Source organism: Rhinatrema bivittatum, chromosome 1 (assembly GCF_901001135.1).
Source record: "Rhinatrema bivittatum chromosome 1, aRhiBiv1.1, whole genome shotgun sequence".
NCBI classification, from domain to species: domain Eukaryota; kingdom Metazoa; phylum Chordata; class Amphibia; order Gymnophiona; family Rhinatrematidae; genus Rhinatrema; species Rhinatrema bivittatum.
Window position 1 is genome coordinate 825,687,725 of NC_042615.1, and position 24,134 is coordinate 825,711,858.

The window sequence follows — 24,134 nt, forward strand, 5'->3', positions numbered from 1 at the left end:
GGATGGCCAGTCCCTCTCCCCTCCTCCCGAGGCAGGCGCGAAAAGCAGCCTTGCTCCGGGAGGAGGGGAGAGAGGACTGGCAGTGTGAAGCGACCAAGCGACTTACTTTTTTTTGCAGCCCTCCGGAGGAGACGGCCATCACATCTTGAGCGGCCAATTGCACGCACAGGGGCCGCTTTCCCCCGTGCAGGCGTCCATCTTCGCCGGGAGCAGCAATCCATTTCTGCTGATGGCCGTCTCCTCCGGAGGGCTGCAAAAAAACATAAGTTGCTAGGTCGCTTCACACTGCCAGTCCTCTCTCCCCTCCTCCTGGAGCAAGGCTGCTTTCGCACCTTGCTTCGGGAGGAGGGGAGACAGGACTGGCGCTCCCTGGCGCTCCCTGGCATACCTTTAGCCTTGGAGCTTGCAAAGCTCTTCATAGTACCTCAATAATATACCTGGACTTGACCAACATTACTAAAATAATGATTTTATTTATGAAATTGTAACCAAACTTTATTGGCACCTGTTAGAATGTACGATATCCTACATTTACTTACCTTAATCTATGTCCTATTTGTAAACCGTTGCAATGGTATATAACTTAGCGACGGTATAGAAAAGTTTTTAAATAAATAAACAAACAAACAAACAAATAAATAAATAACACACATATTCCGCCTCCAAGGACTACCTTCTCACATCGTATCCGACCGTGGGTCCCAATTCACGGCACGATTCTGGAGGGCCTTGTGCAAGTTGTTTGACATACCTCTAGACTAAACCTCAGCCTATCATCCGCATTCGAATGGCCAGACGGAACGGATGAATCGAACAATGAAGCAGTTTATTCGAGCTTATGTCACATCCCGACAGAATAACTGGGCCGAATTGCTTCTATGGGCTGAATTCGCCATCAACTCTCATCCAGCAACATCTATTGGATTGTCACCTTTTGAGGTGGTTTTTGGACGTTCCCCAACACCGCCACTTCCACTGAAGCTCTCAGTGACGTCCCCAGCAGCTCAATCCACTGCTGATGATATCCATAATCTGTGGGTTCAGACAAAGGACATGCTATTAAAAGCGAGTGACCGTGCTAAGAAGTACTACGATGCGCACCATTCGCAAGCTCTAGTCTTCAAGCCAGGAGACAAGGTATGGTTGTCAACCAAGCACCTCAGACTTAAACTACCCTCCTCTCTGTTTGCTCCTTGCTACGTGGGACCATTCCCAGTCCTTCAACGTATTGGCAAAGTCACCTACCATCTGAAACTAGCACCTGGTCTCAACATCCATAATGCTTTCCACGTTTCACTTCTGAAACTGCTCATACTCAGCGAATTTTCTTTCAAATCTCCGGATCCACCTGTCATCAATGCAGAAGACGACTTAGAGTTCAAAGTCAAAGAGATTCTGGATGTTCAAAAAAGAGGCAATACTTTTGAATATCTTCTCTCCTGGGAAGGTTTCGGACCCGAAGAAAACTCTTGGGAGCCTCAGACCAATATCCTTGACAAAGAGATGCTTCATCAGTTCCACATCGCACATCCTTCCAAACCCAAGCCTGGTACCCGAAGAGGAGATCGCCCTTTGAAGGGGGGTACTGTTGCGACCATCGCTGCCCGATGTCTCCACTCCGCCCACCTTACCTCTTTGACGACTCCCTCTTTGGTTGATGGAAGTTTGGCTGCCATGGTATCATCTTGCCGACCTCCTCCAGCGTCCCCGGACCGGCTAGACGCTGCCTTCCACCATGTTCTCCTGAGATCTAAGGGCACGAGCAAAGCATGGCCCCAACTCAAGTACCAGCAGTGGCGTGAACCTCAGGGGCGTCCCCCTGAGATGACGTCATCAAGCCCGGATATTTAAGGTCTCTCGTCTTGCTAGCTAATCAAGTTAGCAAAGGTTAAGGTTAATCCAGGTTTAGCTAGCTTCATCCAGGTATCGCTGCGGATGGGATTCGCTCTCCACATACCTTGCTACTCTGCCTCCTTGGACTTTACCAGGGGTACCCGCTCCTCGGGGGCCTCGCTCTCTCTCTTACTTTTCAGGTAGCAGTCTGGAACCGGTACTCACTCCTCGAGGGCCCACGTTCCCGGACCTGCTATCGAATACTACTTCTGCCAGGAAGTTATTGCTGCCTACAACTCCAGTGAGTTACCATCTCTCTCTCAGAGCTTTCCCTGGAACCAGGTACTCGCTCCTCGAGGGTCTACTTCATTCCAGCCTCTGGGCTGCTTCAAGAGACTATTGTGTGAGTGTTACCATCAAGTTTCTGTTCCTGAACTCTGCCTACTCTGCCTACTCACTATATTTAGTTTCTCTACAGCTCAGCCATCCTGGGATCGCTGTTCCAGTGCCTGAGGGACTACAGCCCAGCTGAGCTTTTCCAGCTCATTACTGCAATCTCTGGTGGGTCACTATATAGTCTAATAAAAGATCTAGTGTGTGTCGGTCTCCCAACTTTAAGCCTGACAGGTGGTCCCTCTTGGGATCTTCCCCCAGGGGTGTGGTCTTCTGTCACCGGCCCAAGGATTCACCCACAAATATCACAAATAATAACAGCTTCCTTTCCTTTCTTTCGTTACAGCTCCCCTGGAGCTTTCTTATGTCCCTATGCACAGATTTAGTGACAATTCACTCATGGGGTCTCTCTTAAATGTGCTGTCACATACTCTTTAGGGGGATTGGGCAGTCTTCTGTGATGTTCTACTGTGGTATGCACTGCCCCATTTTATTAATTATGTACTAATTATTTTGCTGCCTGAGCTTTGCTGAGGTGCTGCTTGTAGCCCTGCTATATTTCCTTGCTTTCAGAGTCTGGAGATGCTGACTGGTTTTGGATGTACTGTTTTTCAGCACACTGTTATTCATGGGGTATGATTGTGTATATTACTGCTATATTTCCTTGCTTTCAGAGTCTGGAGATGCTGACTGTTTTTGGATGTACTGTTTTTCAGCACACTGTTATTCATGGGGTATGATTGTGTATATTACTGCTATATTTCCTTGCTTTCAGAGTCTGGAGACGCTGACTGTTTTTGGATGTACTGTTTTTCAGCACTCGTTATTCATGGGGTATGATTGTGTATATTACTGCTATATTTCCTTGCTTTCAGAGTCTGGAGACGCTGACTGTTTTTGGATGTACTGTTTTTCAGCACACTGTTATATATGGGGTATGATTGTATATATTACTGCTGTAGCCTCTTGTTGTTTATAGATCCTTCTCTTCTTATCTGTCTCTAGTTATTCATAGTTTGGACTTCTGTAGTGGCAAAACATCCTCCATGTTGGGGAACTGAAATCACCCTCTGATATGACTATTAATAAGAGTGGAATTGCCTTGCACTCTTGAGTTATTGACTGAATCCTCTTGCTGCTTTGCGGATCCTAATGCTTAGCACTACACCTTTTGTATTTGGACTTTGTGCAATAAAACCTCTGCGTGTACTCAGTCAATAACCCAAGGAGATAGGAGCAACTAAAGAAGAGATCAAGTATTTTCACAGCAGCTGAATATCCACCCCCATGTTCTTTGCAAAACCTTATGTAATGGGGCAGCTTTATTTTGATTGAGAGGCTGGATACATTTTAATATTTTTTGTTTATTACTGAAGGTGAGATTTCCTTTTTGAAGGACGCTCTGGAGTATTGATAAACATGGGGGTAACTTGCATGGAGCGGCAGTTACTCCCCTTAACAAAAGGCTTGGGATTCATATTCTTAACCCAGAAGCCTTGATGTTTTTGATGCAACTGCAACATTGCTCTCTGCTTCAATGGTGGTAGAAAGGGGAATTGGATTCAGATGAAACCAACACGGGCCCTGAATTTTACAGTCTGGGTTACTCATATGCAGACATAATGGAAAAAGCACAGGATTGCTTCTACGGGCAAGTCCATAGGCAAAGCACATCAAGCAGTAATGTCTGAATCTTCAAGATGGCTCATCACCCATTACAAATGTTGCTAGCGATACATTAATATGGGTTAGCATAAGGTTTGGAAATAACTGCATGGAACGGCAGTTACTGTTTTGAAGACAAACATAGGGGTAACCTGCACAGCTGAAACTACCATAAGAAGCTTGCTGGGCACACTGGATGGACCATCTGTTCTTTTTCTGCCGTCATTACTGTGTTACTATGATACTGTCTCTGTCATCTTTTGCATGAATGTAGGATGTGTCACATCTTGAGTGGGCAGATTACTTCTTACAGATTCTGCTGATGGAACATTTCTCATTGCTTTAAGCACATCGAGCCCTGGGCTATTTTATGAGAGCTTTCTATGTGTATAAACCCTAGAAACCAGGGGAAAAGGGAAAGACTGAATTATCAGACCCCCGAAGGACCCATTTCCCTACTGGGAAAAGAGCAACAAATTAGAAGAAGCGGGAATGTCAATGCTTTTGATTTATTGAAGAAGCGATACAAGGGAGAGCAGAATCATGAGAAGTCTCTGGAGGAGAAGATGCTTCGTGTGCCAGCAGAAATGGAAGAAGATCCCTTGTACTGAGCAGGAAGGAGCAGAGAGGATTCAGCCGTCAGCCATCACTTTGCAGATCCATCGGCTGATATTCAGGTATGGACCAGGACTCACTGAAAGAGAGAATAAGAGCAATAAATACAGAGCAGGGTCAGGCTGAGACAGAAAAATACAAAATCTTCTGAAGGGATCAGTGAGAGTGGATCTCTATTAATGAGGTGGATGATCCAAGGGCACCATGGGGAGAAGCCAACTCGCTGCTCGTTTCCTCTGGTTGCTCTATGGGATCTTACTGATTACTTATTGGCTCTGACTGCTGAAGCTTTCTGATTGGCTACTTATTGGCCTTGACTGTTCCTGCTTATTAACTTCTATTGCTCTGCTTTGATACTTTCTATATTTCCATGCTCACTTTCATCCATGCAATATTTCTCTAATGGTCCCGTTCCTGCTCTCTGATTAATAAAACAGAAATCCTAGAGGACTCCAGGTGTAAGGAAGGAGGCTGCAGGTATTTGCTGGAGTAAGAGTCACATTTGCTCCCCTCCCCAATCTTTCCCCACAGGAAACAGCTCTCACCCCCTCCACAGCAATCACAGAACCAGGCTGTCTTAGAGCAGGATCGGGTCTCCTCCCAGAACCTCCAGTTTAATGCACACGGTGCCGTCACCTAACCCCAGGATTCGACAAAAGCTGCATAAGGCTGGGGGGAGGAGGTTGGGGGTTCATGGAAGCAAAATTGCCACATTCTGCCAATGTTCAGGTGAAGATTATTTCAGAGGCCAGCGATGGGGAGAGGGGTGAGAGATCAGTAAGGACAATGTGGATGAGGGGAAGGAGGGGAGATGGGGAGCAGGTGTTGGTTTGTGAGTGGAAGTTTTATGCTCATCTATCGAAAGAAACAGAAAACCAGAGAGGAAGAATCTCACTGAGCAGACTGGGGGAGCAATTGGTTTTTATCTGCAGTCATTTACTATTTCAGCAACGGAGCATTCGTGCAAACTCTTAATATTAATAAGAACAGGAAGTTGGTTTTACCTGCAGTTAGTGAGGGCCTTTGCCAACCTACAGGAGAGAACAGTAACAGAGTTTACAAAGAGGAAGTTTCTGAGACAGTAACTCAAATTTAAGCCTACCAACAGTTAATTTGAATAATTATTGTTATGGCTGAGGGCCTGGCTATGGCTGGTGAACCCCCGCAGGGGCAGTCCAGGCCTTCAGCACAGAGCTGGAGGATCTTTGGCCTATACCAGCCACCTCCATTGGAGGTTGAGCCTCGGATTCTGGTGGTCAGCAGGTCAGACTGTGGCTGGAGTTGGTGCAGACTGGAACTTGGAATTGAAGGCAATTCAGAACTGGAGAGTAAGGCAAGGCTGGAGTCAGAGGCAGGTGTGGAACTGCAACAGACTGGGACACAATGACAGAGTACAGATAAGACTGGGGCACAGGGACAGAGCGTAGTTAAGACTGGGACACTAGAACAGACAGAAAAGGAAAGAACAAGATGAGGACAAGACTAAACAGAACAGAACAAGGAACACAAAAGCCCAAAGGCAATAGGTTAGAGCACAGGCCTGAAAAGACTATAGGACAATACTAGAGCATAACATCTGAGAAGGTGATGGGGCAAGGCAAGAACAAAAGGCCTGAAAGCCAACAGGCCAAGGCAAGAGCAGAAGGCCTGAATGGCCACAAGGATAGGCAAAGCAAATCAAGACTGAAACAGAAGGCCTGAGAAGGCCACAAGCAAAAGCAAAAGAACATAAGAAATTACCATACTGGGTCAGACCAAGGGTCCATCAAGCCCAGCATCCTGCTTCCAACAATGGACAATCCAGCCTACAAGTACCTGGCAAGTACTCAAAAACTAAGCATACCAAACAAAGGAGGAGGAATAGCCTAGTGGTTAGAGCAGTGGGCTATGAACCACGAGACCAGAGCTTGAGTTCCACTGTTGCTCTTTGTGACCTTGGGGAAGTCACTTTACCCTCAATTGCCTTGGGTACAAAACTTAGATTGTAAACCCTTTGGGGATAGGGGAATATCTACAGTACCTGAATATAAACCGATATGATATCTCAGGTTGAATGTTGGTATATAAAAATAATAAATATCTGACGCTAGTAATAGCAGTGGCCATATTCTAAGTCAACTTAATTAATAGCAAGTAATGGACTTCTCCAAGAATTTAACCATTCCTTTTTTAAACCCAGCTACACTAACTGCACTAACCACGTCCCTTGGCAAAAAATTCCAGAGTTTAATTGTGCATTGAGTGAAATAGAATTTTCTCCGATTACTTTTAAATGTGCTACTTGCTAACTTCATGGAGTGTTCCCTAGTCCTATTATCCAAAAGAGTAGATAACCAATTCACATTAACACATTTACCCATTCTAGACCTCTCATGATTTTAAACACCTCTATCATATCCCCCCTCAGCCGTCTCTTCTCCAAGCTGAAAAGTCCTAACCTCTTTAGTCTTTCCTCATAGGGGAGCTGATCCATCCCATTTTATCATTTTGGTTGTCCTTCTCTGTACTTTCTCCATCGCAACTATATCTTTTTTGAGATGCTGCGACCAGAATTGTACCCAGTACTCAAGGTGCAGTCTCACCATGGAGCGATACAGAGGCATTATGACATTTTCCGTTTTAGTCACCATTCCCTTCCTAATAATCCCTAACATTCTGTCTGCTTTTTTCACTGCGATAGCACACTGAGCCGATGATTTCAAAGTATTATCCACTATGACGCCTAGATCTCTTTCCTGGGAGGTAACTCCTAATACGGAATCTAACATCGTGTAACTACAGCATAGTATATTTTCCCTATATGCAACACCTTGCACTTATACACATTAAATTTCATCTGCCATTTGGATTCACAATTTTCCAATCTCACAAGGTCCTCCTCCTATTTATCACAATCCACTTGTGATTTAACTACTCTGATTAATTTTGTATCATCTGCAGATTTGATTACCTCACTCGCTGTATTCCTTTCCAGATCATTATTATATATAATGAAAAGCATGTATCCTAGTACAGATCCTTGAGGCACTCCACTGTATACCCTGTTCCACTGAGAAAATTGTCCATTTAATCTTACTCTGTTTCCTGTCTTTTAACCAGTTTTTAATCCAAGAAAGGACATCACCACCTTTTCCATAACTTTTTACTTTTCTTAGAAGCCTCTAATGAGGAACTTTGTCAAACGACTTCTGAAAATCCAAGAATACTACATCCACCGGTTCAGCAGATTTGTGAGGCAAGACTTATCTTGGGTAAAGCCATGCTGACTTTGCTCCATTAAAACATGTCTTTCTATATGTTCTGTGATTTTGATATTTAGAACACTTTCCACTATATTTCCTGGCACTGAGGTCAGTCTAACTGGTCTGTAGTTTCCTAGATCACGCCTGGAGCCCTTTTTAAATACCAGGGTTATATTAGCCACTCTGCAATCTTCAGTTACAATGGACAATTTTAAAGATGGGTTACAAATTTTAACTAATAGATCTGAAATTTCATTTTTGACTGCCTTCAGGATCCTGGGGTGTTTACCATCCAATCCAGGTGATTTACTACCACATCTTCCCTGCTCCCTTAACACGTGTCACGCCAGCCCTTAATCTGATACCTGGTACAAATTACATTACAATGTTTTATCTTGCTTCCTTGTTTTTATTGTGATTGCAAGCAGTCTGTTGTTTTTGTATGCCAGTTCTATGCTACATCTTTGTTCCTATTTAATCCCATCCCTTCACCCGTTTAATGTAATCTCTAACTTCAGTTCTGCTGTAAACCAATATGATGTAGCTACTAATATCGTTATAAAAAAGTGTCAAATAAATGAATTAATAAACTAATTAATTAATTAATTAATCTTCTAGGTTCACCGTGATTTGGTTCAGTTTATCTGAATCATTACCCATGAAAACCCCAACATCCTCTTCAGTAAACCCCGAAGCAAAGAAATTGTTTAACCTTTCCATGTTGGCCTTATCTTCCCTAAATGCCCCTTTAACCCCTTGATCATCTAAAGGTCCAACTGACTCCATCACAGTCTTTCTGCATCTGATGTATTTAAAATCATTTTTACTGTGAGATTTTGCCTCTACTGCCAACCTCTTTTCAATTTCTCTCTTATTCTGTCTTATCAATGTCTTACATTTAACTTGCCAACGCTTATGCTTTATCCTATTTTGTACTGTTGGATCCTTCTTCCAATTTTTGAATGAAGATCTTTTGGCTAAAATAGCCTCTTTCACCTCCCCTTTTAACCATGCCGGTAATCGTTTTGCCTTCCTTCCACCTTTCTTAATGTGTGGAATACATCTGGACTGTGCTTCTAGGATGGTATTTTTTATTAACAATGACCACGCCTCTTGCACACTTTTTACCTTTGTAGCTGCTCCTTTCAGTTTTTCCTAAATGTTTTTCTCATTTTATCACATTTTACCTTTTGAAAGTTTAGTGCTAGAGCCATAGATTTACTTAATTCCCCTTCCTGTCATTAATTCAAATTTGATCAAGTTATGATCACTATTGCCAAGCGGCTCCACCACCATTACCTCTCTCACCAAATCCTGTGCTCCACTGAGAATTAGGTCTAAAATTGCTCCCTCTCTCATTGGTTCCTGAACCAATTGCTCCATAAAACTGTCATTATCTCTCTACCATGTCCTGATGTTACATTTACCCATTCAATATTGGGGTAATTGAAAAATCTCCCATTATTTCTGCACTACCAGTTTGGTTAGCTTCCCTAATTTCACTTAGCATTTCACTGTCTGTCTCACCATCTTGACCAGGTGGACAGTAGTATACTCCTATCACTATTCTCTTCTCCAACACACAAGGAATTTCTACCCATAAAGAGTTGATTGTGCATTTAGTCTCAAGCAGGATATTTATCCTGTTGGACTCTATGCCATCCCGGACATAAAGCGCCACACCACCTCCCGAGTGCTCCTCTCTGTCATTGCGATATAATTTGTTCCCCAGTATAGCACTGTCCCATTGGTTATCCTCTTTCCACCATGTCTCTGAGATGCCAATTAAGTCTATGTCATCATTCACTGCAATACATTCTAATTCTCCCATCTTACTTCTTAGACTTCTGGCATTAGCATACAAACATTTCAAAGTTTGTTTTTTGTTTGTATTTTCATTCTGCTTTCTAATTGATAGGAATAGATTGGAACCTTTTAGCTCAGGTGAATTTTTAAATACATGGACTAATTTTCTTATTATTGGATAGGGATGCATTCGTTTTGGACAAATTAGGCAATTTCAACTAAATTGCCTAATTTGTCCTGTTTCGGGAAACCAAAAAAATGAATGTAATTTTTCTGAAATTTCAGAAAAATGTGTTTTTCAGGTTAGTGTGCGCTAACTCCCGTTAGCGCGCACTAACTCCCCATTAGTGCACACTAACGTTTAAATGTTAGTACGCACTAACTCAAAATTTCGGGTTCCCTGAAAAACAAATGCCTGAAATGCGGGAAAAACAAAATTTCTGACAGCGGGCTGAAACAGCACATCTCTATTATTGGAACCTCACTGTCGGGATGCTCTAATTCAAATGCATCCTTAGTATCCTTTGAAGATACCTCCCTCCAAACCATGCATTGCTGAGTGAGTATCGGCTTTCCTCTTTGTTCAAGTTTAAAAGCTGCTCTATATCCTTTTTATTTGTTAGTGCCAGCAGCTTGTTTCCACCCTGGTTAATGTGGAGCACATCGCTTCAGAAAAGGCTCCAACTTCCCCAAGAGGTTCACCAGTTCCTTACTCAACTGAATCCTTCTTCCTTGTACCATTGTCTCATCCACGCATTGAGACTCCGGAGCTCTGCAGTGGAACAGGGAACATTTCCAAGAATGCTACCCTGGAGGTTCTGGATTTAAGCTTTCTCCCTAAGAAACTAAATTTGGCTTCCAGAACCTCCCTCCCATATTTTCCCATGTCGTTGGTGCCCACATGTACCACGAAAGCCGGCTCCTCCCCAGCACTGTCTAAAATCCTATCTAGGTGACGCGTGAGGTCCGCCACCTTCGCACCAGGTAGGCATGTTACCAGGCGATCCTCACGCCCACCAGCCACACAGATGTGTACATTCCCAATAATTGAATCACCAACTATGGCAGCCGACCTAACCCTTCCCTCCTGGGCAGTATCCTCAATGCAAGAGAGCTGTGCACCACCTTGAGAGCAGGTGCTTGCTACAGGATCCTTTCCTGCTGCACCAGGTTGATGCTTGCCAATCATGAGACCTTCTACCTCCATGGCAGCATCAGGGCTCTCAGTCTGAAGTTGGAACTTGGCTACTATGTCCCTGAAGGTCTCATCAATGTACCTCTCTGTCTGCCTCAGCTCCTCCAGGTCTGCCACACTAGCCTCCAGAGATCGGACTCGTTCTCTGAGAGCCAGGAGCTCTTTGCATCGGATGCACCCGTACAACTTCTCACCAGCTGGTAAAAGATCATACATGCCTCCTGTTCATCTTTTGTACCATTTTACATTGTTTCAATAAACAGAATTGAATTGGGGGTAAAGTTTAGGTTTACCTTAGAAAGTGAAAATTCAGCAGCAGCAAACTAAAGGAAAGAATGAGAGGAGAGAGATTAGAGAAGATCATCTCAAGGGAAGGTCACTTTATAGGGGAGACAGCAGAGTTAGAACTGCAGTCCATGTCACAGTGATCAGATGTTAAAACCACCAGGACCAGCAGGAGGGGCTCCCTCCTACTCCTGGTTCTCCTGTCCTCATCCCATTGGGTTCTAAGCCCCATGTGGTTTCAGCATTATATCTCAGGATGTGAAAGATTAGGAGAAGAAATCTCCAGCACATTTACCAGTGGAAACCTGTATGAGCATAACCTGGTGTTCATGCTTGGCAGAGCTTTCTTTCTGGATAAAAAGGAGCTGGGACTCTCATGCAGGCTCTCCTTATGCATGGGCCAGGAAGGGGTGACATACAGGATCCAGATGTGTTTGTTTTTATTTATTTTAAAAGTCTTATTGTCTGCAGCTTCCAGTTTGTTCAGTGTGGAGTACAGTAATGCACATAATCAGTTAATCATAACAAAACAAATTAAAACCAAAAAGAAAATAAAATAAAGAAACCTTTACTTCCATATGCCTGAGTAAAATATAAAGCCTTCACCTGTTTCCTAAAATCATTTACATCCTTCTCCCAGGCAGTAAGAAGTAACTGCTGCAAAGTAAGAAAAAGCACGCGAGCGCGTTATCTGCAATTTATTATCCCGTTAGGAAGGGAATGTCAGCAAATGAGTGCTCAGCAGTCCTCAACCCCTCCCCCTACTTTGCCCGATTCATCACCACCCTGTGTCTCTCACCTGTTTCCTCGTTGAAGGCAGGCTGGATCCCCCTCTCTTTCCACAGGAATCCAGAATCAGACCTCTCCCTCTCCTCCACTTCTCTGCCCATACAGAACAGAAGAGAGGATACAGGGAGGGAGGGAGGGATGAAGGCAGCACAGGATGCGCAGTAGAGAGGGAACCTCAGGGCAAGTCATGTGAAAGGAGAGAAATGTGCAGGTACTCAGTACCAGCAGATACCCTGAAGAAAAGTCCTGAGGTTCTGAAGGCAGGCGCTGTTTTAGTTTAATTTATGTATGTACCTGTGCTATCCACCCTGAACAAATTATATATTTGGAAGTTTTGGAATATAGGTACTTTTTAAAAATAATATGTTCATATGGGGCGGTCGGCCCCAATGACATAGTGAGGGCAAAGGTAGCGCCGGCGTCATTTTGAATACTGGCAATACGGCCCGAGTGCAGGAGGTCACTCCCGGACCCCCGCTGGACTTTTGGCAAGTCTTGTGGGGGTCAGGAGGCCAAAAGTCCCTGGGGGTCCAGCGCGGGTCCGGGAGCGACCTCCTGCACTCAGGCCTTATTGCCAATATTCAAAATGGCGCCGGCGCTACCTTTGCCCTGTCAAATGGTAAGGACAAAGGGCCATCGGCGCCATTTTTATTAACGCAGCCGATGGCCTGAGAGTGGGAGATCGCTCCCCATGCTCCCGCTGGACCACCAAGTAATTTTAAAAGGTTTTGGGGGGGTCATTTTATATTAGTGGCAGCCAAAATGGTGCCGATGGCCCGAGAGCGGGAGATCGCGCCGGGACCCCTCCCCCCCCCCACTGGACCACCAGTTAATTTAAAACATTTTGGGGGGGTTCGGAAGGGTGGGGGATTTGTTTTAAAGGGTCGGGGTGGGTTTAGGGGTTGTTTTGGTGTGCCGGGTTTCCCGCCCTCCCCCTCCCCCGATTTACGATTTTTCACAATAAATCGGGGGAATTTCTATTGTATCGTGACTCTAACGATTTTTGACGATTTAAAAAATATCTGACGATTTTTTTAAATCGTCAAAAAACGATTCACATCCCTAGTAAATAACCAATCCACATATACCTGTTCTAGACCTCTCACGATTTTAAACACCTGTATCATATCCCCCCTCAGCCGTCTCTTTTCCAAGCTGAAAAGTCCTAACCTCTTTAGTCTTTCCTCATAGGGGACCAGAATTGTACACAGTATTCAAGGTGCGGTCTCACCATGGAGCAATACAGAGGCATTATGATATTTTCTGTTATATTCACCATTCCCTTTCTAATAATTCTCAACATTCTGTTTGCTTTTTTTGACTGCCGCAGCACACTGAACCGACAATTTCAATGTGTTATCCACTATGACACCAGACACCTAGATCTCTTTCTTGGGTGGTAGCACCTATTATGGAACCTAACATTGTGTAATTATAGCATGGGTTATTTTTACCAATATGCTGACTTTGTTCCATTAAACCATGTCTTTCTATATGTTCTGTGATTTTGATGTTAAGAACACTTTCCACTATTTTTCCTGGCACCGAAGTCAGGCTAACCGGTCTGTAGTTTCCCGGATCGCCCCTGGAGCCCTTTTTAAATATTGGGGTTACATTAGCCACCCTCCAGTTTTCAGGTACAATGGATGATTTTAATGATAGGTAACACATTTTTACTAATAGGTCTGAAATTTCATTTTTTAGTTCCTTCAGAACTCTGGGGTGTATACCATCCGGTCCGGGTGATTTACTACTCTTCAGTTTGTCAATCAGGCCTACCACATCTTCTAGGTTCACCGTGATTTGATTCAGTCCATCTGAATCATTACCCATGAAAACCTTCTCCATTACGGGTACCTCCCCAACATCCTCTTCAGTAAACACCGAAGCAAAGAAATCATTTAATCTTTCTGCAATGGCCTTATCTTCTCTAAGTGCCCCTTTAACCCCTCGATCATCTAACGGTCCAACTGACTCCCTCACAGGCTTTCTGCTTCGGATATATTTAAAAAAGTTTTTACTGTGAGTTTTTGCCTCTACAGCCAAATTCTTTTCAAATTCTCTCTTAGCCTGTCTTATCAATGTCTTACATTTGCCTTGCCAACATTTATACATTATCCTTTTTTCTTCTGTTGGATCCTTCTTCCAATTTTTGAATGAAGTTCTTTTGGCTAAAATAGCTTCTTTCACCTCCATGCTGGTAATTGTTTTGCCTTCCTTCCACCTTTCTTAATGCGTTGAAATCATCTGGACTGTCCTTCTAGGATGGCATTTTTTAACAATGGCCATGCCTCTTGCACACTTTTTACCTTTGTAGCTGCTCCTTTCAGTTTTTTTCTATTTTTCTAATTTTATCAAAGCTTCCCTTTTGAAAATGTAGCACGAGAGCCATGGATTTGCTTACTGTCCCCCTTCCAGTCATTAATTCAAATTTGATCATATTATGATCACTATTGCCCCTATCAGAACCACAGGGACTAGACTACCTCCACTCTGGCAGCCTTTCTTGCCCCTATCAACACCACAGCGACCTGACTACCTCCACTCAGCCAGCCGGTCTAGCCCCTATCAACACCACAGCGACCTGAGTACATCCACTCTGCCAGCTTATCTTACCTCTATCAAAACCACAGGGACCAGACTACCTACGCTCTGCCAGCCTGTCTTGCCCCTATAAAAACCACAAGGACTTGACTACCTCCACTCTGCCAGCCTGTCTTGCCCCTATCAACTTTCTGCCATTCTGCCTTGCTGCCATACACTAGATGACTCTACTCATTGTGGTGTTTTTGCCACTATCATGGTTCCTCAGTGTATTGATACTAGTCTTTTTTTGCTACTTTGTCCCTTTATCGGCACCTTCTGTTTTTTTCTGACACCCTTTCTACTTGCTCTGTTCCCCCTTCATTGGGCTGTAGGATGTTGATGCCACTTGTCTTGCCACTTTGCCTGTTGTGCTACCTTCGAGGGTTCATGCAGCTGTTATCGATGTTCTATTCTGAAACTGAGGTGTGTTTTTGAAACTCTCCCTGCTACTTTGTAGAGATGTGTATCGTGTGATCGATTGTCTTAACGATTGATTTCGGCTGGGGGGGGGGAGGGAATCGGATCGTCGCGGTTTTGTTTTTATAAATATCGTGTAAATCGTAAATCGGGGGAGAGCGGAAAAACGGCACACTAAAACATCCCTAAAACCCACCCCAACCCTTTAAAATAAATTCCCCACCCTCCCGAACCCCCCCAAAATGTATTAAATTACCTGGGGTCCAGTGGGGGGGTCCCGTTATGATCTTCCACTCTCGGGCGTCGGGCGCGTTGATAGAAAATAGCGCCGGCACTACTTTTGCCCTGTCATATGACAGGGCAAAGGTAGCGCCGGCGCCATTTTGGTTCCTGTTCCCCGACATCACGAGCGTAGGAGATCACTCCCGGACCTCCACTGTACCCCCAGGGACTTTTGGCCAGCTTGGGGGGGGCCTCCTGACCCCCACAAGACTTGACAAAAGTCCAGCGGGGGTCCGGGAATGACCTCCTGCACTCGAATCGTGTTGCCGTACGGCCGGCGCCATTTTGCTGTACGGCAATATGGCCATATGGCCGGCGCCATTTTGAAAAGCAAAGCAAAGCAAACCTGCTTGGTTCCTGCCTGCTTTCTATAGTACCTGCTTGGTTCCTGCCTGCTTGCTACAGTACCTGCTTGGTTCCTGTACCTGCTTGGTTCCTGCCTGCCTGCTACAGTTCCTGCCTGGTTCCAGTACCCGAGACTTGCTACAGTTCCTGCCTGGTTCCAGAACCCGACCCCAGTTACAGTATTGCTTTGCTACTGTCCTAGTCTGGTTCCATTTACCTGACCTGATCCACAACCCGCCTAAGTCCCAGCGGCCGGGCACCTACGGGCTCCCCCCGGGGGGGGGGGGGGGTGCTTCGGCTTCCAAGGGTGAAGCCACCTAAGTCCCAGCGGTTGGGCTCCTATGGGCTCCTCCCGGGGGAGTACCAGCTTCCAGGGTGAAGAGCATCTACATCCTGCCTGAACATCTGCCTCCCGGCCTGCTATTCATTAGAGACATTGACCATCTTTCCCAGTCTACAGCAGGTTGGCCCAAGGGTCCACTAAACCGAGACTCCCACAAAAGACTGCAAGGCCATGGACTCGGCGGATGCTCCCGCTCCCTCGGATCTGTCCGGGATGGCCCAGCAGATGCTACAGCACCAGAGCTGCATTGATACTTTGGCAGCCATGCTGTAACGGCTAGGGGTGTGCATTCGTTTTGAACTTAAATGTAAAACGCAACTTTTTTTTTTTTTTAAAAAAGTGATGAGGCGAAAACGATCGGATTTCCAACTTATTCAACATAGCTATGTTGAATACGTTGGAAATCGCGATTGTTGATCCTAAATAAAAATTTAAACCCCTCACCCTCCTTAATCCCCCCCCCCAAGACTTACCACAACTCCCTGGTAGTCCAGCGGGGAGTCAGGACGCCATTTCTGAACTTTGCGAGGAGCACGTGACGTCAGCGTCACGTCGGAGTGACGCGGCGTCACGTGATTCCCCGCGGGTTCGCTCCCGCATAGACGGGAGGTCCTGTTATGAACTACCTCTATCCAGGGGACGCCCCTTCCTGGACCTGTCCAGATGTCCATGGCACCCATTACGGTCCGCACCGGGGTGATCCATTCAGAGGAGATAGCTTTCCTAGTGTTGGATAAGGCTGTCCACCCTGTGGTGCTAGGGTTGCCGTGGTTACAGAAACACTTTTGGCCAGCTTGGGGGGGCCCGCGGATTCCCCGCGGGCCCCCCCAAGCTGGCCAAAAGTTCCTTTTGGGGCCAACGAGGGTCCCGGAGCGAACCCGCGGGGAATCACGTGACGCCGCGTCACTCCGACGTGACGCCGACGTCACGTGATTCCCCGCGTTGGACCCAAAAGGAACTTTTGGCCAGCTTGGGGGGGTCAGGAGGCACCCCCAAGCTGGCCAAAAGTTCCTTTTGGGTCCAATGAGGGTCCCAGAGCGAACCCACGGGGAATCACGTGACGCCGCGTCACTCCGATGTGACGCCGACGTCACGTGATTCCCCGCGTTGGACCCAAAAGGAACTTTTGGCCAGCTTGGGGGGGTCAGGAGGCCCCCCAAGCTGGCCAAAAGTTCCTTTTGGGGCCAACGAGGGTCCCGGAGCGAACCCGCGGGGAATCACTTGACGCCGACGTCACGTGATTCCCCGCGTTGGACCCAAAAGGAACTTTTGGCCAGCTTGGGGGGGTCAGGAGGCCCCCCCAAGCTGGCCAAAAGTTCCTTTTGGGTCCAAGGAGGGTCCCGGAGTGAACCCGCGGGGAATCACGTGACGCCGCGTCACTCCGACGTGATGCCGACGTCATGTGCTCCTCGCAAAGGAGTTCAGAAATGGCGTCCTGACTGCCCGCTTGACCACCAGGGAGTTTTGGTAAGTCTTGGGGGGGGGGGGGATTAAGGAGGGTGAGGGGTTTAAATTTTTATTTGCACGTATGGACATAGACTCAACTTATGGAATTCTCCATATGTCCATATTGACCGAAATTGACCCCCCCTTTCGACTTATGGACTTATGAACATAAACTTTTGCTCTGCACATCCCTAGTAACGGCTATCCTCGCGCCTGAAGTTCTTGCCTCCCGCTGGCAGGGTCCCCAAGGGTCACAGCTCTTCTGTGACTCAGCTACCGGCACCCTCTCGCTTCGCTGGTGATTTAAGGACCTGCGGCGGCTTCCTGAACCAATGTTTTGTACGGTTCTCCTTGTTGCCTCGGAAGTTTCCCTCAAATGCGGTGAAAGTGGCATATATCTTGTCCCTGCTTGATGGTAAAGCCTTAATATGGGCTTCTCCCCTTTGGGAAAACAATGATTCTTCACTAACGGACTTACAACAGTTTATCATCAACCTTCGCCAGGTCTTTGATGAGCCCGCCCGAGTAGCCACTGCTAAGTCTGATCTGCTGCAACTTCGTCAGCGGCCTCGTTCCTTGGCAGATTATGCAATGGAGTTTCGTACTTTAGCCCAGGAAGTAGGTTGGCAAGATGGTAGTCTTAAGGCCATCTTCCTGGAAGGCCTCTCCGGACGCATAAAGGATGAAATTGCGGCTCGAGACCTGCCGGAGGACCTCAACGCCCTGATTGAGATGGCTGCCCGCATTGACCGCCGCCTACAACAATGGGCCAAGGAGCAGTGCTCCTCTCGCCATAGTCCTGTTTGTGGGCTGAGACCTGTGCCCTCTCCCAAGATTTCTCGTCCAAATACTCCCACCTGCAAACCCATGCAGCTGGGACGGGCCCCGCTTTCTGCTGAAGAAAGGCAACGCCGCCGTTCGTTGAAGTTGTGTTTATATTGTGGCCAGAAGGGCCACTTCTTATTTATTTATTTATTTAACATTTTTTCTATACCGACCTTCAAGGATGAATACCATATCAGGTCGGTTTACATCGAACAGGGGATAGATACATATAACAAGAGGAACAACTTTTTATAATCAGAGGAAGCAAAAAAGTAAGGAAGTAGAAAAGTAAAAAAGTAAAAAGTTACATTAAAACAAGGATCATGAACTTGGAAGCTGATTCAGCTGGAAGAAGAAAGGTCTTAAGAGAGTATTAAATTAATATGTCTTATGTCAGGAGCGTGCGGAAAATGCCAAAGCCTAGGAGGTCGGGAGGAGCTCCTCATAGGCTATGCTACAGCTCCTCAATGTACTGTCCCTTTTACTCTGGAATATCCCGGAGGCTCCTTTGAGACGATGGCGTTCCTGGATTCTGGAGCCGGAGGTAATTTCATCCTGCACGACTTAGTCTCCCAGTTGCGAATCCCTACGCATAGACGGGAGGTCCTGTTATGAACTACCTCTATCCAGGGGATGCCCCTTCCTGGACCTGTCCAGATGTCCATGGCACCCATTACGGTCCACACCGGGGTGATCCATTCAGAGGAGATAGCTTTCCTAGTGTTGGATAAGGCTGTCCACCCTGTGGTGCTAGGGTTGCCGTGGTTACAGAAACACTCACCCACGATTCAGTGGGATACGCTACAGATTGTCAAATGGAGTCCTTTCTGCCTAGCTAATTGTATGAAAGTGCCGAAGATTCCAACACTTCCATTGATGCACTCTGCCGTAGGTCCTCCTGCACCTATGAGGACTTTATGAATGTATTCTCTAAGACCAAGTCGGAGATTCTTCCTCAGCATCGTCCGTATGACTGTGCTATAGACTTGCTACCTGGTACTATGCCCTCCCCCCCCAAGGAAGGGTATATCGCTTATCCTTACCTGAGACCCGGGCCATGTCTGAGTACATTGCAGAGAATTTGGCCAAGGGGTTTATCCGCCCGTCCAAGTCACCTGCAGGGGCAGGCTTCTTTTTTGTCAGCAAGAAAGACGGCTCACTGAAGCCATGCATAGACTATCGAGGCCTAAATGCTATTACCAAGCGAGACCGTTGCCCGCTCCCGTTAATCCCGGAGCTCCTTGATCGGCTTCAGGGAGCGAAGATTTTCACAAAGTTGGACTTATGACGAGCGTACAATTTAGTCAGAATCTGTCCCGGAGATGAGTGGAAAACCGCGTTCAATACCCGAGACGGGCATTACGAGTACCTCAGGATGCCTTTCAGCCTATGTAATGCCCCGGCGGTGTTCCAGCACCTTCTAAACACCTGCATAATTGTTTACCTCAACAATGTGTTAGTCTACTCCCAGGACCTGTTGTCTCACCGTCAGCATGTCTGTCAAGTGCTCCAGATACTTAGGGAACACGGTCTGTACGCGAAACTGGAAAAGTGTAGCTTTGAGAAGACATCCCTGCAGTTCCTAGGCTACATAGTCTCTGCAGTAGGCTTTCAGATGGATCCTGAGAAAGTGGCGGCTATTAAGAATTGGCTCCGGCCGAGGGGGTCTTAAAGTGTTGCAAAGCTTCCTCGGCTTTTCCAATTTCTACCATCACTTCATTCCTAACTACACTCGTATTGTGGCTCCGTTGACTGCCCTCACCAGAAAGGGGGCTAACGCAGTGGATTGGCCTGCTCCCGCCTGCAAAGCTTTTGAGGCCCTTAAGGAAGCCTTCTTGTTAGATACCTGTCTTCGTCATCCGGATCCCAGCCAGCCCTTTGTAGTGGAAGTTGATGCCTCTAATGTGGTCGTGGGGGTCGTGCCGAGCCAGTACTCTGATTCTGGACATTGTTGCCCTGTTCATATTTCACGAAGAAATTCTCCCCGGCAGAGAGCAACTACTGTGTTGGTAAAAAAGAGTTGCTAGCCGTGAAACTTGCCCTGGAGGAATGGAGACAGTGGTTGGAAGAAGCCAACCATCCAGTTACGATTTACACCGATCACAAAAACCTGGCATTCTTGAAGCAAGCCCAATGCCTGAATCAAAGACAAGCCGGGTGGTCGCTGTTTTTTGATCGGTTTGACTTCACCTTATGCTATCGACCCGACTCTAAGAACGTTCGAGCTGACGCGCTCTCGTGCTCCTCTGAGGTCGAAGAGACTCCTGATACACCTCAGTATATCTTGGACCCTAAGAAAGTAAGTCTTGTAGCAACCTTGGTGTCCTCGCAAGGGAAGACCGTCATTCCACCTCGCTCCCGAAGAGCAGTTCTCACTTGGTCCCATGACTCCCTCACTGGGGGCCATGCTGGTTGGAAGGGGACTTTAGATTTGCTAAACCGATTTAATGGTGGCCAACGGTGAGACAGGACGACCAAGCTTTTGTGGGCTCGTGCCCTACCTGTGCTGTTCAAAAGCCGCTCACCGGGAAGCCTAGGGGCTTGTTGCAACCATTGACCATCTCGGTGGAGCCTTGGACACACATCACTGATTTTGTCATGGATCTTCCTGTCTCAGGAGGTAATTCGGTTACCTGGGTAACCGTGGACCGATTTTCCAAGATGGCACACTTTGTTCCCTTGCCAAAGCTACCTTCAGCACCTGACCTGGCTGGCCTGTTCACTCAGCATACCTTTAGACTTCATGGTCTCCCGCAGGATATAGTCTCTGATCGAGGACCACAGCTTACAGCTCGTTATTGGAAAGCCCTATGCAAACGCTTCAATGTGCAACTTAGTCTGTCATCTGCGTTCCATCCTCAAAGTAATGGGCAAATGGAACGAACCAATCAAACCTTGAAGACTTTTCTCTGTGCCTTCATGAACGAACGACAAGATAATGGGCCAAGCTACTCCCGTGGGCAGAGTTCTCGTATAATAATCGCATGCATGCTGATACTGGAAGTTCGCCATTCCTCGTTGTTTATGGGAAGCAACTTTGACCGCCCCTACCTTCGCCTGAGCCTAGTGCACTCCCGGCAGTGCAACTCTCAGCTCTCCAGCTTCGTTCCTTGTGGATCTCTACCCAGGAACAGATCCGTAAAGCCACCCTGTCCGCCAAGAAGTGGGCGGATAGGCATCGTCAGCCAGCAGCCATCTTTTTCCCAGGAGACCGTGTCTGGCTTAGCACCAGAAATCTACAGCTACGTATTCCATCTAGAATGCTAGCTCCGAAATTCTGTGGGCCTTTTCGAGTCGATGAACAAGTGGGAGCAGTCTCATACCGTCTACGCCTACCCTCCTCCATGTGCATACATGACGTGTTCCATGTGTCAATGCTGAAGCCTCTTGTATTATCCAGGTACCACTCCCGGGCTCCTGAACCATCGGATCCTTCAGAACCGGACGAGGTCACGTATCAAGTGCGTGAAGTTTTGGATGTCCAGTTCCATCAACGCCGATGGGAATACTTGCTTGCCTGGGAGGGTTGCGGACCCGAGGATAATTCTTGGGAACCGGCCCATAACATCGTTGACAAGGATTTATTACGGCAATTCCATCTGGACCACCCAAGTAAACCCGGACCGGCTAAGAGGGGGCGTAAGAGGGGAGGTACTGTTGCGGTTCTGGCCACGAGCACCACGGCCAGGCCCTTACCTCCACACTCCCGGACTTGCTCCTGCTTCCGGAGGCCATGGTTTGCGGCCTGTTTGGCGGCGTCCCCACTGGGACTGCGCCGCCGCGAAGTCACCCGCGGACGCCCTGCTTCTAGGCATGCACGCGCGCCACTTGGGCGCTTTTCTAGGCCGTTTCCCGCCAGTGGTGACTCCGCCCAATCCCTGACATCAGACGCCGCGGCCTTGATAAGCTGGCCCCGGCCATCCAGTCTTTGCCTTGCAATGGGCTTGCCTCCCCGCTTCCCTGTTGCGCTGTGCCCCGGAGTGACCTGCCTTGCTTCGTTGCTCTGTTCCTGCTACAGTACCTGCTTGGTTCCTGCCTGCCTGCTACAGTACCTGCTTGGTTCCTGCACCTGCTTGGTTCCTGCCTGCCTGCTACAGTACCTGCTTGGTTCCTGCCTGCTTGCTACAGTTCCTGCCTGGTTCCAGTACCCGAGTTTTGCTACAGTTCCTGCCTGGTTCCAGAACCCGACCCCAGTTACTGTATTCCTACTGTCCTAGTCTGGTTCCAGTTACCTGTCCTGATCCACAACCCAGCTAAGTCCCAGCGGCCGGGCCCCTACGGGCTCCTCCCGGGGGGGCTTCGGCTTCCAAGGGTGAAGCCACCTAAGTCCCAGCGGTTGGGCTCCTCCCAGGGGAGTACCAGCTTCCAGGGTGAAGAGCATCCACGTCCTGCCTGAACATCTGCCTCCCGACCTGCTATTCATTAGAGACATTGACCATATTTCCCAGTCTCCAGCAGGTCAGCCCAAGGGTCCACTAAACCGAGACTACCACAACATGTAGCCTGGTTATTTGTGTATAAATTGCTGTAATATAATTGCCTGGGGCTCAGTGTGTGTAAATGATTGCAGGTATCCCTTTTTGCCCATCATGCAGAGATGTGTTCCAGTGGGCTGAGTTGTGATTAATACCCAAACACTGTCATAAAACAAAATATACATATAAAACCCCCAGAACTATTTGCACTCTACTTTGTGCAATGTAACGTGAGCATCTTATGTGAGTAAATTTGCTTTGAAAATACTTGGTAATGTTCGTGGGTGCAATCTACTGTCAGAATTTACTGCTATAGCTGTTCTTATAAAATTACCCCCTTATTGTATCTATAGATTTAGGAGGAGCTGAACCAGGGATGAGTTACAAGGTACCCACAAAACACACACACACACACACACACACACACACAAACACACAAACACACAAATACAATTATATACAATGTGAAAAATTAGTTTTAAATTAAACGACAGTTTGTGAAATTGTTTCTAATTTAGTAAATTGCTCTTACCAGTTTACCATCCAATCTAATTCTAATGTCTCCCCTCTGAAAGAAATAGAAACAGAAGTGATTAAAATGCAGATTTTGAGCCAGCAGAGCTAAGTCTTCTGCTCTCCAGCTTGCAGAGGCAGCGTTCACAGACCCTGGGGGGAACAAGTCCTGGTCATGCTGTCCTTGTCATTGATTGACCTCTGGTGTCCTGCTGAAGGTAGACTCTCTGTGGCCAGATTTAGTGGCCATCATTGAGGGTCCTGAGTGCAGGGTCTCGGGCCAGGACTTCCTCTGCAATGATAACACTGGATATGATGAGGAGCACAGCAGGGGTTGGGGATTATAAAACAGAGGAAAGTCCTGGGGTAATTGTGAATGAGGGGTCATGGCCTCAGGAGTCCCTCCCTGCTTCCAACTGAGCGGGAGACCCAACGGAGCAGGAGGAAACTGCAGGGTAAGAGAAAAATGTACATCTCAGAGTTCCCCCAAATTACCCATAAATATAAAACTAATACCCAAACACACACAGACTTTATCATCTCTGAATCATTCCAGGCCTGAATTCTGAGGGCAATTTCAAATGATTTTACTGAACCTTTAGCTGGGTAAAAGTGGGGGCTGACATTTGCCCTCCCCCTCTGTGGGTAAGAGAAGCTGCATCCTATGATGGCAAACAGAGCAGATAATTTTCTGTTTTCCATTTAAAACCTCCTTCAGTAAAAAAATGTATAAGTTACATCTAAAGAAACAAGGAGGACCCCTCCCATAAAATATAAACTAATAGGAAATCTCTGATCCTCGCAGAGTTACACTCTCACTTATTTATATAGTCCCTCAATTCAAAACCTACTTTATTAAGAACATTTGTAAGTAATAATTACAGAAACCAGGAGGTCCCCCTCCCATAAAATATAAACTAATAGGAAATCACTGATCCTCGCAGCGTTACAGTCTGACTTATTTATATAGTCCCTCAATTCAGATGTTCTTCGTCCAGTTCTTCAGTCGACCTCGTGTTCCAGATGTCCTTCGTCTAGGTCTTCAGTTGTCTTTTTGTTCCTGATGTCCGTTGTCCGTG

General features: G+C 46.8%; 1 long non-coding RNA gene across 1 annotated transcript; it reads right to left on the bottom strand.

The window, feature by feature from the left end:
* Nucleotides 1-5,510: 5,510 nt before the first annotated feature.
* On the bottom strand, nucleotides 5,511-23,124 carry LOC115079125. The gene is made up of 3 exons (XR_003853198.1): nucleotides 23,075-23,124; nucleotides 11,043-11,072; nucleotides 5,511-5,537 (listed from the first exon to the last, which is right to left on the bottom strand). It is a non-coding gene; the product is annotated as an uncharacterized LOC115079125 (long non-coding RNA).
* Between the last annotated feature and the right edge of the window lie 1,010 nt (nucleotides 23,125-24,134).